The sequence below is a fragment of the Grammomys surdaster genome, unplaced genomic scaffold (assembly GCF_004785775.1).
Source record: "Grammomys surdaster isolate TR1022 unplaced genomic scaffold, NIH_TR_1.0 197, whole genome shotgun sequence".
Lineage (NCBI taxonomy): Eukaryota > Metazoa > Chordata > Mammalia > Rodentia > Muridae > Grammomys > Grammomys surdaster.
Genome location: NW_021604642.1, coordinates 355,593 through 372,113, shown reverse-complemented (window position 1 = coordinate 372,113; position 16,521 = coordinate 355,593). Strand labels below are relative to the sequence as shown.

Below are 16,521 nucleotides of genomic sequence, written 5' to 3'. Positions count from 1 at the left end.
CATTACTCTCTGTGTTAAATGACAACCTCCAGAACTCCTCCCTGTATTCACTGATGACTTTGGAACCAACTATTTTTCTTTTCTCTTCCAGTCCTAAAAGCTTTCATTCTCCCCCCTTGATGATCTATTTTTTAAACCTTATGAGTCCTAGACACATCACATTATGTATTCATCTTCATTCTATTCTGATTATTGATTTCTGTTGTGACAGCTGGAATGGCTCCACTCTAAAACTGAACACAGAGTGCTCTTTCAGAACTTTTGTTCTGTCTGCCTTTCCTATATCCCCTAAATCACCATTCAACTTCCTTAAGGTGGTTAATTCACTAACCCTTTTACCTATTCTTTTTTCTCCCAGGGCATGCACCTGGTTCCTCTTATCTATTCTCTGTAGCCCAGGCTGATCGTAAACATGGATCTTCCCGTCTCAGCCTCCAAATAGTTCCAATTACAGGCCTGTACCACTGGGACCCACACCAACTAACTTACCCTACAGTTACACCTCATTTCTTCTTTTACCTAGGAAAGACTCCACCACAGGCTTCAGTCCCTTTAGTCCCTTTTCCACCATACCATGTCAATCTCCATCCAAATATTAACCTCTTGTATTATCCATTGCTATAAAGTATAAAGTACTACTAAGTGAAATGTTATACTTGTGGCTATCAGTTTTCCCTCCACACGATCCATCCTTCACTGCTATCAAAATGATCTTTTTCTGGGGAGATGGATCAGTAGAAAGGTGTGTGCCAGAAAAGTCAATAACCCAGATATAATCTAGGGACTCAAATGGAGGAAAAAATGATTCCTGAAAGTAATCTTTCAACCACCACACACAGGTTGCAAACACACACACACACACACACACACACACACACACAGGCACGCACTAAAAATAAATCCTAAAATTTTTTAAATTATATTTTTTTTAAAACTGGCAAAATTATATATTTATGGTATATAATATGGTATTTTGAAATATCATGGAATGTAGAATGGCTAAATCAAGCTAATGATTACCGTGGCATTATCTCACATATTTATCATTTTTTCAGTAAGAACACTTAAGAACTGTCTTTCAAAACATAGATTAGGCAGGAATCCTGGAACAGAGAAAATCCTGTTTCTGAAAAATGATAAAGCTAATACAAATTTGTCAAAGTAATTTTAGGACCTAAAAACATTATATTAAATTAAGAAACATTTAATAGAACTTGTGAATCCTTCTGTTTTAAAGAGGTGAGATTATGGTGTTTTTAGCTAGAGAGAGCTCTCATCTCCTCGGCAGGTCCCTGGCGCTAACTGCAAGAACCAAGCAAGGCAAGGTGTCTCAAAAAATAGTAACTTGGCTGCCACAGGGGAATTACTTAACCAGTATAATCACAAAATGTCCCATTCCCAGGGGAATTAAAAACAGCAAACTCAGTGTCCTCTAATCAGAAAGAGTCAACATCACAGTTACTTGCAGTGGCAACACTGGTTGGGATAAGCAACAGAAGAGCATACCTGCCCAAAGTTTTACAATCCAGAAAACAAACCGACTATAGTGGAACTTGTAAGACTCCTAAAATCCCTGGTGATCTGGAAGGTTGTGTGCATAATGCCAGGCTGCACTCAGCGTGGGACACTGGAGAGAAACCTTGTACATTTTCCTGACAGAATGGGAGACCTTGCACAGACACAGACATGGACAGATATTACAAAAAGATACTTTGAGTGTGTCTCTCAATCTACATACTATCTCATCAAAAACCAGTAGAAGGTACTCAAGGACAACTTCTAGCCAATCATTGGCTATCGTGATATAAATTGGGTTTAGAAGTGAAACTAGGTTTAAAAATAAAAATAATTGGGGCTGAAGAGACAATTCAGCATTTACGAACAGTGGCTGCTCTTTCAGAAGACCTCGGTTCAATTCTCAGCACCCTCTGTTTTACTCACTCTCTATAACAAGTCAAAGACCTGAAAATGGAAAAGGGAGGCACAGAGCACCATAGATTAAGAGACAATACTAAATATAATATATAGCTCAGATCTTGCTTGCATCTTGATCTAAATAAATCAACTGTTGGTAATCTTTTAAGGTAAGTTAATAATAACTTGTGTATTAAATGCTATTAAGCATTATTAGATGTTTGGCTATGTGTGTGCATATATATATGCATCTACATGTGTGCAGACACATGTGTGTGGGTAAGTAGGCACATATATGTGTCAACATGTCCATATGGAGGCTCATCTAATGGACTCTGGCACCAAGCCTCCTATTTTATACTTACATGCCTCTATACCTGTCTTTGCTACCACACTTCCTGCCATATGTGTTTGGCCTAGGAAGAGTTTTGAGGTTTATCATTTAGACTTCACCATGATCTCTTTAATACAGTCTTTCTTGATCTCCAATATTCAGTCTGTTTTGATTTTGATCTTTATTTCATATCTATAGCCCCAAAGTTTTCATCTGTAGTGTAAGTCATATGTCCAGGGCCTGTGTTACTATGACTCCTAGAAACTTAACATCTAGTTTTTCCACATCTCTCACTGTCCTGTTTCATCCAGACCTCAATCACTGGTTTCTGACGTGAATTTTAAGGAGGTATTCATTCTATGGTAGTGTCAACTATAGGATCAACACTTAGGGATAAGCTGATATCTTCATGCTATCTCTAACCCTACTCCCTCCTTATACCTACTGTTCCAGTGAGCACATTTTTCTTCCTCCTTCTTCTTGTCTTGTATTACCATGGGCTTGACTGATTCCACTTCACTCACTCACATGCACTTTTTCACTTATATTGGGAAATGTGCCTCTCTCCTTTTGTGAGCCAAAGATTATCCTGATAGTGGACCCCAGCTGCTGAATATAAAAAGTGCTGGTAATAGCACATCCGAAGAACTGAAAATAGCTTGAATTTGTAGTGGAATTAGACATAAGAACAGTGCCATCAAACTGTGAAAGCCCTTAAAGATGCTCCTCGATCACTTCCCATCACCCTAAGTATCCATCCACTTCTCTCTCTAATTAAGGCTGCTTTTCTCTCAAGTGCTGGCACTCAAGTTAAACTTTAAAATTCAGCCTTCTTCTGTTTAATAACTACTATTACAAAAAGAGTTTGCTTTTTATAACTTATTGTAAGGTTTCATTTAGCCTGTGAGATTAAGGAGCTTTCGTCTGCTATTCTGCAAGCACAAGCACTACTTCTAAGTGGTTTCGCTGACAAATCTGTCCAAAGCTCTGAATTACAAATTTAAATAAACTTTTAAAAACATAATCACAAAAGAATTAAACATTTACCCTGACATTAATGTACACAACTATTTTAAGCAATCAAATAAGCTGAGCCGGTAACAGGAAACTCTTTACAAACACATTTCAGCTAATATATGCAGAAGGAGGAACAGAACTAGAAGAATCACCACTTGGAAGCACCTTATGTAATAAATGATTCGACTAATGATGACTCAGGGATGATAAAAGCAGTTGGAGAGACACAGCGAGGGATGTTTAAATGGGAGGATTAAGCCGTCACAAACCTGTACTCACTGCTAAGTCATAACACAAGTGGGAAAACTAGACTTCGGAATAGCATATGTGAGAGTTTGTATTAATAAAACGGGGGCAAAGCCAGTTCTCCAAGAAGGGAAAATAAGGTACAGAATTTGGCATAAAGAGTGATAGCAAATGCTAGTGATGTGGGAGCAAGATACAGGCTTTGCAAGCCACTTAAATGAACTATGTAGAGCCAGCCATGGTGGCTTACACCTGTGATCCTAGTAGCACCCGGCTATGTAAAAACTAAGGCAGAAGTAAAGGATATATTTGTGGAACCTCAGCAGTTGACAGTTTGATGGTCAGTAAGCCAAGCTAGCTAACTCCTAATTGACATATAATTAGCTGAACTATGTGCCAATGTATTGGACTATAAAAGGAAACAAAGATATTTAGGACTAGTGCCAGACCACATATACACAGCAATTACTTGTGGCAAGCAGGCACACTCAGCAAGACAAAGTACATATTAAAAGGTTGGTTTGCAAATATATTTTTTTAAATAAAGGAAGACAGGACTGAAAAGACTGTTCAGTGGTTAAGACTCAATACTGCTCTTGTAGAGGACCTGGGCTTGGTTCCCAGCATCCACATGGAAAATATGCTGGCTAGTTTTATGTTAACTTGACACAAAGTAGAATCATTTGAAAAGAGGTATCTTCAATTGAGACAATGCCCACCAGATTAGCCTATAGGCAAGCCTGTGGGACATTTTCTTGATCAATGATTGATGTAGGAGGGCCCAGCCCATGGTGGGCAGTGCTATCCCTGGACAGGTGGTCCTGGGTTTTATAAAAAGCAATCTAAGCCAGGTGTGGGAACACACAACTTCAATCCCAGAACTCGGGAGGCAGAGGCAGGTGGATCTTTGTGAGTTCAAGGTCAGCCTGGTCTACAAAGTTAGTCCAGGACAGCCAGAGTTGTTACACAGAGAAACTCTATCTTGAAAAAACAACAAAAAAAAGGGCAATCTAAGCTAAGCCATGAGGAATAAGACAGCATTCAGCAGTCTTCTATAGCCTCTGCTTTAGTTGCTGCCTCCAAGTTCCTGCCCTGACTTCTCTTCATGATTAACTATACTTCTATGTTGAATTAAACCCTTTCCTCCCAAGCTGCTTGTGGTCATGATGTTTTATCATGAAAATAGAAACCCTAACTAAGACAGAAATTGGTACAGACCTGACCACGTGTTTTGAGGGAAGGGTTGTGGTGGCATTTGAACTCTGGGCTGGTAAAGCCATTATGTGCTCAGAATTTAGTAGACTGTTCTTTGAGACCTTAGAAGATAAGAATGCTGAGAAAATGCAAACAGTGGAGGCTGGCTTGCGAAGTTTCAAATGGAAATGATTCTATTGGGGCTATTTGTGTGACATTTTGAATTCAGAACCATTAAGTGAAACCTTTATGTTGCTGAGACAACTAATCCTGGTTAGCTGGAGCTAAGACGTTAGTGAGGGTTAAGAGACTAGAGCATCATTGAGATGAAATCTTTTAGAAGTATTCCTTCAGGGTCAGCACACAGAAGCTATGGTTCAGAGCAGGTGAAGGCCATACCTCATGCTGGCAGCTGTGTAAGATTTTCCCAGGTAGTACTGATTTTGAAGGCATGTAAGGGTCATGGAAATCTGCTGAGGTTTGGTACTATGAGAGGACAAGAAAGGACATTAGTCAAGGTTCAGCCTCAGTAGCAGTAGAAGGCCCAAGATTGAAGAGGTCATGGAGAGAATTTGAGGCTTGGTGTATCATAATAAGATCAGAGTCCCTGAAGAGAGCCCAAGAGATGTTATTGGTGAATGTGCAGCCCAGTTATAGAAGAGACCCCAGGATTTTAGAGATGCCAATACCATGGGACGACCACTAAGGTCAGCAGTAGCTGTGGAGTGGTGCAGGCCTAACCCTAGGAGCTGAGGCCTAACCCTTCTCCAGCTGAGGAGCTGGAGAAGTAGCAAAGACCCCTTTGAGGAGCAGAGATTTTGAGTGGGACTCTGATGTCAAGCACAGAACTCTGTATGTTAAATTTTGGTTTCGCTTTGATTTGGCTGTGATTATGTCCTGATTCTTCTGGGCTCTTAGAATATGAAAGTATGTAACCTCTTTTTTTTAAATATATAAATTATGGGAACCCACAGTTAAGAAACTTTGGAATTTTAGAGAGAGATTGTCATTTTCTAGAGATTTTGGGATATTTCAGAGAGACTTTGAAAGATTCTTTAGATGTTTTAAAGAGACTGAATTCTTAGCATGTTTTAATTTTTAAAAGCTAGGGGACTTTTAAAAGTTAGAATGTCTTCTTTTGTGATATTGATACTAGTATGAGATCTTGGAGACAAACAAGAAAGGTATGGTTCTACTTGAATAGTGATGTGTTTGTGTGTCAGATTAACAAATGGTCAATTGTACTGGCTAATTTTAAGTCAACTTAACACAAGCTAGAGTCGTCTGGGAAGAGAGAACTTCACTTGATAGCTTCAGTGATACTCCACTGTTGGCAAGTATGGAGAGCACTTTTCTTAATTAATGGGTGATGTGGAGAGCCCAGCCCATTGTGGGTGGTGCCATCCCTGGGCAGGTAATCCTAGTGTGTATAAAAAAAGCAAGCTGAGCAGAGAAGCCAGCCACAAGGAGCAAGCTAGTAAGCAACACTCTTCTGTGGTCTCTGCTTCAGTTCCTGCTTCGAGTTTCTGCCCATCTGCTTCCATATGGAAGTGTAAGTGAAAGAAACCCGTTCCTACCCATGTTGCTGTCAGCTAAAATGCTAACACAGCAGCTCACAATCATCTGCAATTCCAGTTACAGGAAATCCAAAGCCTCTTCTGATTTCTGTGAGCTTCTGCACAAGCATGATGCACATAAACTCAGGTATGTATACACATAAAAGGGGGGAATGTGGAGCTGGCCCGGTGGTAAAGAACACTTGTTGCTTTCTCTGAGAACCCTAGATCCATTCCCAGCACCCACATAGTGACTAACAGCCATCTGTGACTCCAGATGCCAAATTCTAGAGGATCCAATACACCTTCTGACTTACTGGGAAGCAAACAAACATGATACACTCCTATAGAAACAGTTCTGGTAAAACATCCATATAGATAAAACAAGTAACACTTTAAAATAATAACAAATAAATATTGCTTTTCTTTTTGGTTTTGGGGGACAGGGAGTCTCTGTGTAGCCTTGGTTGTCCTGGAACTAGTGCTGTAGGCCAGGCTGGACTCAAACTCACAGAGATCTTCTGGCCCCTGCTTCCTAAGTACTGGGATTAAGGGTGTGTGGCACCACTGCCCAGCTTCTTAATGGTTATGTTTTAACATTCTTAGAAGGAGAATGTGTTCCTATACATACTACCTATGTAATTGAAAATAAAGTATGAAAAAAACCAGAGAAGCTAATAATGAAAAATATTCTCTCCTTTCCATGCTCAATGCATGTAATCACCCTCAACCCTTCCTTTTATTCATAAATCACAATTTCAGATGGCCAAATTATAAGGCAGCTAAATTACAATTTCTTTGAATTTTAACATTTTTTTTCCTTTTGTGGAGACCATACTCAGGGCTTTAATGGAAACTTGAAAAACATACTAGCTTCATGGAAAGATTCCACTGTCTCTTAGGGTATATTGGATCTATGCTTTCAGGTAGCTACTTTTCTCTGTTATGTTTCATTTTCCTCCATTTTCAGGCAATAACATTTTCCTGTCTACTGTGGTTTGGATGTGGCTTTAACATTCCTAAAAGGTTCATGTGTTGGAAGGCCAGTCATCAGAATGGGGGTGTTGGGAAATGGTGTGGAGCCTTATAAGACAGGGCCATAAAGGGTGAGAGGTCCTTAGATCACTGGGATGTTTCTTTGAAGGAATCAGGTGTCTAGCAATGGGATTCTCAGGTACCTGAAAAAGAATTGTTATAAAAGGAACAAAAATGTCTTCTCCTCTTCTCTTTGCTTTCTGGTTCATGATGTGCTTACTGTCCCACATATCATCATTTGCTGTGGAGACCTTGACAGAGCTGTGTGAGACCTTGACAGAGCTTGTACTATGCTACTTGGGCTTTAGACTTCCAAAACTGTGACTAAATAGACTTGTCTTTTTATTTTAGACAGGGTATCATGTAGCTCAAGGTGAACTCAAACTTGCTATGTAAACCCTACTCACTTTTTGGATATTTATTTAGTTATTTATTTGATACTTGAGGTGTGTGTGGGGGGTGTGGTACATACACACCATAGATGTGAAACTCAGAGGACAACTTGTAGAAAAGTTTTCTTCTTCCACTATGTGGGTTCTGGGAATCCAACTCAGGTTGTCAGACTTGATGGCAAACCCCTCTATCGACTGAACCATCTTGCTACCACCTCCTCTCACTTTTATAATAATCAGACCTTCCCATTTATCTTAAAGCATTGAATCCATGAAAAGACTAGAATGGTAATAGCACATGTCTTTAATTCCAGCAATCAGGATGCAGAGGCAGGCGTATCTCTGTGAGTTCGAGACCAGTCTGGTCTACAGCGTGAGTTCCGGGACAGCCAGGGCTGCATAAAAAAAAAACGTGTCTTAGAAAAAAGACTAGGAATTAGTTCAAAGTATATTCAACAGCAAAAGAGGGTAGATGAACAGCAGCCACCCTTATCACAGGGGTTGATTTCAATGGGAGAAAGTTTATGATCAGGCTGGAAAGATCTGAATTCTTTACTGCCCTTTTTAGTATCTTTCAACAGCTATCTGTATAAAAACACTGACGGCTGGGGAATCCAGTTTACAGATAATAAGCTGGAAAATAAGATAGTACAACTGAATGACATTGAGGTTCAAATACATTTGATAAGCAGGAATGATAGATAAATTTAGCAAGATAAATTTTAAAAAATAGATCAAAGTAAAGACTGGTACGAGATCCTAAGCCACAGATGTTCAAGTACTGAACGTATAAACATAGCAGAGTTAAAGTCTTAGAAATGTCAACTAACTATAGGCTCAACCTAAGTCTACAGAGCTGATGTGGCAGCTTTTTATTCATGAGCATAGCATAGGGTCTAGAACAAAGTCATCAGCCCCTTCCTCTCTGCTGATTAGAACAGGTACTTGAAAATAGTACATTATATTCTAGATGGCAATCTTCAAAGTGAGATATCAATGAACTGATGTACAAACAGAACAATGAGAATGATAAGTACAGATGTTTAGTATTGAGAAGAGACGAATAGGTAGAAGAAATCAATCAAACAGAAAGGGATGTCAAGTATCAAGGCTGCTCAAAATGGAGGAGACTGTCTCCAGAGCAGCATACTGAAATAATGAAGTACACAAGCAACAGGATGGGGACATAGCACTGGGTCCCATCCACAGTACTGCATCAACTGGACACTGGTGCAGAGCATCATTCAAGAGGTGGAAGCAGGAGGATCGGCAGCCAGCCCAAGTTACTACAGATTCTGTCTTAAATAAAAGAGAAAGTATTAACATTATTACCAAAGGGAAAAAAAAGCTGAGTAAGGCAGCTCAGTGAATAAAACACTTGTCACACAAGGGAATTCAGATCCCTAGAGAAAATGTAAAAAACAAGGCAGGCACAGCAGCCACATGTAACCCCAACACTTCAGAGGCAAAGATAGGGAATCCCAGGGCAAGGCTAGCTAGACCAACCAGAATTCGTGAGCTCCTGATTCAGTGAGAGAGAGACTTTGCTTCAACACAGAGAAAGCAATCAAGGAAGATGCCCTACATCAACCTCAGGTCTACACACCTACACATACACTCATATACACGGGAATACATGTACCTGAACACAACACACACAAACCTTTTAAAGGCTCAGGAAGTGTTCTGGATTAAAGCAGACCAAGTGATATAATAACTGAATTTAATATAAAAATCTGAGTTGGGAAAAATGCTACAAAGGACATTATTGGAACATTTAGGTGTGATGGCTCATGCCTGTAATCCCAACACTTGGGAGGCTAAGGTAGTAAGAGAGTACCATGAGTTTGAGAATACCCTGAACTATATAGCAAGTTATAGGCCAACCTGAGCAGCAGAGTCAACCTTGCTTCAAAATACAGAGGTTATTCAAAACAAAATGTAAAATCCAATTATGGACAGCAGTACTGCATTAATGTACATTTTCCTCATTATGCTGTAATTTTTGTTAAGAAAATGCCCCTGTTCTTAGAAAAACCATGCTAAAGTAATAGTAGTATACTATAGGAAAAAACTATACAGATAAAATAAAAACAAGCAAATGTCATATATTTAAAATTTATGAATCTAAGTTAAAGATTTATGATAATTCTTCATATTATTTCAGCCATTTTTTTTTATTTTTCGAGACAGGGTTTCTCTGTGTAGCCCTGGCTGTCCTGGAACTCACTCTGTAGATCAGGCTGGCCTCGAACTCAGAAATCCACCTGTCTCTGCCTCCCAAGTGCTAGGATTAAAGGCATGCACCACCACCACCCGGCTTCAGCCATTTTTCTTTAAATTTAAAATTATTTCAAAGTAAGAAGTTAAAAACATTTTAAAGCAGGGCAGTGGTGGCACACACCTTTAATCCCAGCACTTGGGAGGCAGACACAAGCAGATCTTTGTGAGTTTGAGGCTAGCCTGGTTTACAGAGCTTATTCCAGGACAGCCAGGGCTACACAGAGAAACCCGCTCTTAAAAAAGGAAAAACAAAAACACATTTTAACTGGTTTCAAAAATGTGGCAAGCTATACTAAATATGCTGTAAAACAATAACAAGATAATCATAATTCATAAACTACAGCTTTCAGCATGGGAGGGAAAATGTTAAATAACTTAAATACTTGAAAAAGTAAGTGACCAAAATATGTCCTTCTGTGTAGCAGAAAAAAGATGGCATTTTGTGTCACAAAGACCAGAATTCAGCTTCTTGCTCTTCTTTATTTTCTTTCATTTTTTTAAGATAGGGTTTCAAGAACCTAGACTGACTTCAAACTCTCTGTAGCTAAAGATAAAAGGATGACCTTAAACTCCTCATCCTCTTATCTCTGCCTACCAGGTGATAGGATTACAAGTATATGCCACTATCATTTATTTTACACTAAAAATGGCATGCATGTGTGTGTGTAAAAGAGAGAGAGAGAGAGAGAGAGAGAGAGAGAGAGAGAGAGAGAGAGAGAGAGAGAGAGAGACTGAGATCAACCATGGCACTTGTATGGAGGTCAGAGGACAACCTATGGGAGTCAACTCTCTCCTTCTACCATCTACCATATGGGTTCTGGAGATCAAAGTCAGGCCCTTAGGCTTACAAGCAGGTACATCTACCCACTAAGCCATCTCACTGGCCACTAGCTGTTATTTAATCTTGAACTAAGGCATTTAGCTTTTCTCAGTCTTGATCTATGCTATAAAAACAGTACTACCTACTTCTCTAACTATACACACAGATACTTCCCTAACATACAAAAATCTTCCTATCTGGACATTGTGACTCATGCCCAAATTACTAGCACTCAAAAGGCTGAAGCAGTAGAATTACTTGAAGTTCAAAAGCTAGTCTAGTGCCGGAAAGATGGTTCAGTGGTTAAAAGCTCTTGTTCTTGCTCAACACCTGGGTTTAATTTCCAGCACCCATATAGTGGTTCACAACTATCCATAACTCAGGTCTAGAGGATTCTGATTTCCTCAGACATCAAGGCACACATATGTTTCATATGCAAACACTCATATATATAAAATCAATTTTTTCAAGAGACTGGTTCTCTGTATAGCCTTGGCTGTTCTGGAACTGGCTCTGGAGACCAGGATGGCCTTGAACTCAGAGAACTACCTGGCTCTGCCTCTGGAGTACTGGGATTAAAGGCATATGACACCAGTCATGGCTTTAAAGCAAATAAATCTAAAATCAAAATTAAAGCCAGTCTATGCTACATAGTGAATTCCTGGTGAAGCCTAGGGTACCTTGTGAGACTATGTCTCAACAAACCAAAATATACATATATAGAAATGCGAAGGACTAGGGATAGAGAGATTGCTCAGTGAACAGTGCTTCCCACTCTTCCGGTGGACCTGAATTCAATTCCTAGAACCCATATCAGGCAGCTTACAACTACCTGTAATTCTAGCTCTAGGGGATCTGATGCTAACCTTTGGCTTGTGTCAGCACCACATATCATACACTCATACAGCCACAAAGACACATAAAATGACAGAGGACCTGTACTCCTGACACCTACACCCCTGACCATGAGACTGTAAATCTATAGAATCTGACAGGCAAATAGGTCATTAGCCAGAATGGAGCACACAGAAAGAAACTTACAGTCATTTGACTTTTAAAAAGCAATATTGGATAGAATATAGGGATTCCTTTTAAACAAAGTTCTGGAGCAACCTGATATTCAAATAGAAAAATATAAGCTTTGATCTACATCATATCAAAAATAGACTTTATCAAATTTAAAGCCCAAATCAGGAAAAAACACCATTAATAAGATTATAGTTTGCAAGCCTTTAATCCTAGCACTTGGAAGACACAGGTGGGCAGATTTCTATGAATCCAAGGCCAGCCTGGTCTACATAGCGAGTTCCAAGCCAGCCAAAATAATATAATGATACTGTCTCAAAAAAAAGAAAGACGGAAGGATGGAAGAAACAAGAGAAAGAAGGAAAGGAAAGAAAGAAAGAAAGGAGGGGGAGGGGAGGGAGGGAGAGAGGGAGTAAGAGGGGGAGGGAAGAAGGAAGGAAGGAAGAGAGGAAGGAAGAGAGGGAGGAAGGAAGGAAGGAAATAAATGAAAAAGAGGAAACAAATAGGCAAGAACAGAGGTGGAGAAAATATCTGTAAAACATAAATCTGACAAAGAACTTAAGACCAGAAAATATTTTTAAAATTCTTACAAATCACTGAAATATTTTGCAATGTTAGGTATCAAGCCTAGGGCCTCACATGTATGTTTACAGTAAGATTTGTAAAGGGTTGGGAATTTGGCTCAGTTAGAGTACTTGCCTGACACGTACAAGGCCCTGGATTCAGTCTCCAGGACCTCGTGAACTGGATGTGGCAGACAGAATATGCCTGTAATCCCAAGATGAGAAGTTCAAGATCATCTTGGTGGCCAGGGAAATGGCTCACTGGTGAAAGCACTTGGGACAAGAACCTAAAGACTTAAGTTCCATCCCTGCTACCAATATAAAAAGCTGGATGATATGATATGCACTTGTAATCCCAACACTCCTAAAGCAGGACAGGAGGCAGAGACAGGAAAATCAGACAGAAGCTTGTGGACCAACAAGCCTGGAGTATGCTGGGCAGTGACAGAAACAGTGAAAGACCCTGTCTCAACAGTGTGGAACTGACCCCTAAAAAGTTGTCCTCTGACTTCTACATATGTTCTATGGTGTATGTGTTTTGTGAGCATGCATAATACATACACACTAAACTTTTTTTTATTTATTTTTTGCCTTTCAAAAATGCTTAGTTTATTCACACAAACATTCCTTATAATGCCATGCTAATATAAAGGTTATGGCAATCTTATGTAAATAATCATCTCACCAAAAAAGAATAAAATTAATGTTTACTATAAATGTAAACTGTAAATTAATCTAGTGGCTGCATTTCTTTATCTTTTCTGATCCCCAATAATCATACAGGGAAACTTTATAAAAATTTTAAAAGATCAATCTCTGTTACATAGCAAGTCCGAGACAAAAAATGTACTAGAATATTCATTACTGTTTTATTCATAATAAACCTAAAATCAAATGTAAGACAAATTTCCACCAATAAGAACAAATAAACTGTAACATACTCATACAGTGGGAAAATATTCAGCAATAGATGAGAGAAACCTTGATAAAATGACAAAAAAGTCTCAAAAGTACTACAAATAGCAAAAGAAGTATTGTTTAAAAAAAGAATGCTATTCCTTATAAGATATAGATTTTTAAGAAATGAAATGGTGGTTAGTGACTATACTAATAGGTAACACATTTAATTCCAAGAAATGAATGCACAAAGATGCTGTAGTGGTTTAAATAAGAATGCACCCGATAGGTTCATATGTTTGAATGCTCAGTCACAAGGGAATAGAACTGTTTGAGAAGGATTAGGTCTAGCCTTGTTGGGGTAGGTGTGGCTTTATGGAAGAAACTGTGTCACTGGGGGTGGGCTTTGGGGTTTCAAAAGCCCATAGCAGATCTAGGTGTTCTCTCTCTCTCTCTCTCTCTCTCTCTCTCTCTCTCTCTCTCTCTCTCTCTCTCTCTCCCTTCTCCTTCCCCCTCTCCTCCCCTCCCCTCCCCTCCCACTCTATGCCTATAGATTAGGCTATGGCTTTCAGCTATTGCTCCAGCACCTGCCTGGATGCTGCCATGCTTCCCACCATAATGATAATGGACTAATCTCTGAAACTGTTAGCAAGCCGTCAATTAAATTCTTTCTTTCAGGACTGGAGAGATGGCTCAGTGGTTAAGAGCACTGACTGCTCTGCCAGAGGTCCTGAGTTCAATTCCCAGCAACTACATGGTGGCTCAGAACCATCAGTAATATGATTCGATGCACTCTTCTAGTGTGTATCTGAAGATAGCTGCAGTGTATTCATATAAATGAAAAATAAACAAATCTTTTAAAAAAAATTCTTTCTTTCATAAGAGTTGCCTAGGCCATGATATCTCTTCACAGCAATACAATAGCGACTAAGACAGAAGTATTGGTTCATAAGAATAGAATATGCAGGCTTGAAAGATGACTCCGTGTTTACAAATACATTTTGCTCTTGCAGAGAACATGAGTTTAATTTCCAGCACCCATATCAGACAGCTTACAATGGTTTGCAACTCCAGTTCCAGGAGATCCAACATCCTCCTTTGGCCTCCTTGGATACCTGCACAAATATGTACAAACCCTAACACACACGTACCTGAATAATTAAATAAATCTAAAAAATGTTTAAAGAATAGAATGTATATCACAAGAACAATAAACTGAAAGCAAACTAACTATCCATCAAGATAAAATTATATTACATCGGGGGCTGGAGAGATGGCTCAGTGGTTAAGAGCACTGACTGCACTTCCAGAGGTCCTGAGTTCAAATCCCAGCAACCACATGGTGGCTCACAACCATCTGTAATGAGATCTGATGCCCTCTTCTGGTGTGTCTGAAGACAGCTACAGTGTATTCATATATAATAAATAAATAAATCTTTAAAAAAAAATTATATTACATCCTCACAATAAAATGGCATACAACTATTTAAAAGGACTAGTACAAGGTAATTAGAGAGGTGGTTCAGTGCTTAAAAACACTTGTTCTTGCAAAGGACTAGGGTTTCTACATGGCAGAAGCAGATCATAACTGTCCATAACCCCAGTTCCAGGGGATCCAATACCCTCTTCTGACCTCCACAGCCACCAGGCATATACGTGTTCCACAGACACATATGCAAGTAAAATATTCACATGCATAAAATGGATAAATCTTTAAAAAGAAATTTAAATACTAGTCTAAGGCTCTAACATGGTTTATTCCTGTAATCTGCACTTGGAAGATGGAGGCAGGAGGATCAAGGCTAGCTTTGGCTAGTCATAATGAGTTAGAGGCCTGCATGAACCTCATGAAACCCTGTCTTTAAAAAAAAAAAAAAGAAAGAAAGGGGGCTGGAGAGATGGCTCAGCAGTTAAGAGCACTGACTGCTCTTCCAGAGGTCCTGAGTTCAATTCCCAGCAACCACATAGTGGATCACAACCATCTGTAATGGGATCCAATCCCCTCTTCTGGTGTGTCCGAATGATAGCTACAGTGTACTCATATACATGAAATAAATAAGAAAAAAAGGAAGGAAAGGGAAAGGAAAAAAAGGAAAGAGAAAAACAGTGAGAGGAAGGAAAAATGACAAAGAGGGAAAAAGAGGAGGAAACATTGTAAGGGACTTGAATCTCATGAGAGATTTATAATCTGAGATTTGAAAGAAATGGCCTGAAAGCAATAAACAATAAAAAAGATAATAATTTTTCTTGTGAAACAAAACTTACCCAAATTAATAAAGCTCCAGTATTGGTACAATATAAGAAAATGGACAGTCATGTATGTTTGATAATAACATATATTAAAACAAACATTTAAGATAAAAACTGGCAGTAGTTATTAAATACTTTTATTAATATTGTTCTTTAACAATTTCCATACATTTATATAATATATTCTAATTATCCTCTCCCCACCCTCTTTTATCTCCCCAATTCATGGCTATTTATCAATTTTTAAATGTTCATGCATTTGATCCAAGTGTTCAAATTCCACAAATCTATCCTATAAGCACATAACAAAAAACATAACATTTATTGGGACGCTCAATGTGGCATTGTTTATAAACTAAAATGGCGAAAACTACCTAAACGTCTATTAGAAAAGAAACAAGTTATATACATTATTCTTGTGCCACACACCTGTATTCCTGGCTACTTGGAAGACTGAGGCAGGAGGATTGACCTCACAAGTTTGAGATCAGAGATCAGTTAAGGCAACCTAGTGAGACCCCCTATCAGAAAAGCGCCATAGCAATAGGGAAAATATAACTCTTTGGGAGAAGCCATCAGTGCTGGTTGGCTTTTATTAACTTGACACAAACCTAGAAATCTGAGAAGAGAAAATGCCCCCACCAAACTGGCCTATAGGCAAGTCTATGGGACATTTTCTTAATTAGTGATTGATGTAGGAAGGGCTAGCCCAGGTAGTGCCATACCAGGACAGGTGATTCTGAGTTATATAAAAAAGCAGGCTAACCATGGGGAGCAAGCCAGTGAGCAGTAGTCCCTCCAAGGTCTCTTTCAGTTCCTGCATTGAGTTCCTTCCCTGACTTCCCTTCAGGAAGAATAAGACTAAACAAACCCTTTCCTTCCTCAAGTTGCTTTTGTTCATGGTATTTTATCACAGTGAGAGAAACCAGGTTTCAACTAAAGTAAACAAGTAAAAAGAAGTTAGGAGGAGATTTGGGGTATGGAAACTTATCTA

At 39.1% G+C, this 16,521-nt stretch overlaps 1 protein-coding gene across 1 annotated transcript in view; it reads right to left on the bottom strand.

The window, feature by feature from the left end:
• The window catches only part of Snx12 (sorting nexin 12), a 113,672-nt gene that overhangs the window by 75,644 nt on the left and 21,507 nt on the right, over positions 1-16,521 (bottom strand). The window lies entirely within an intron of this gene.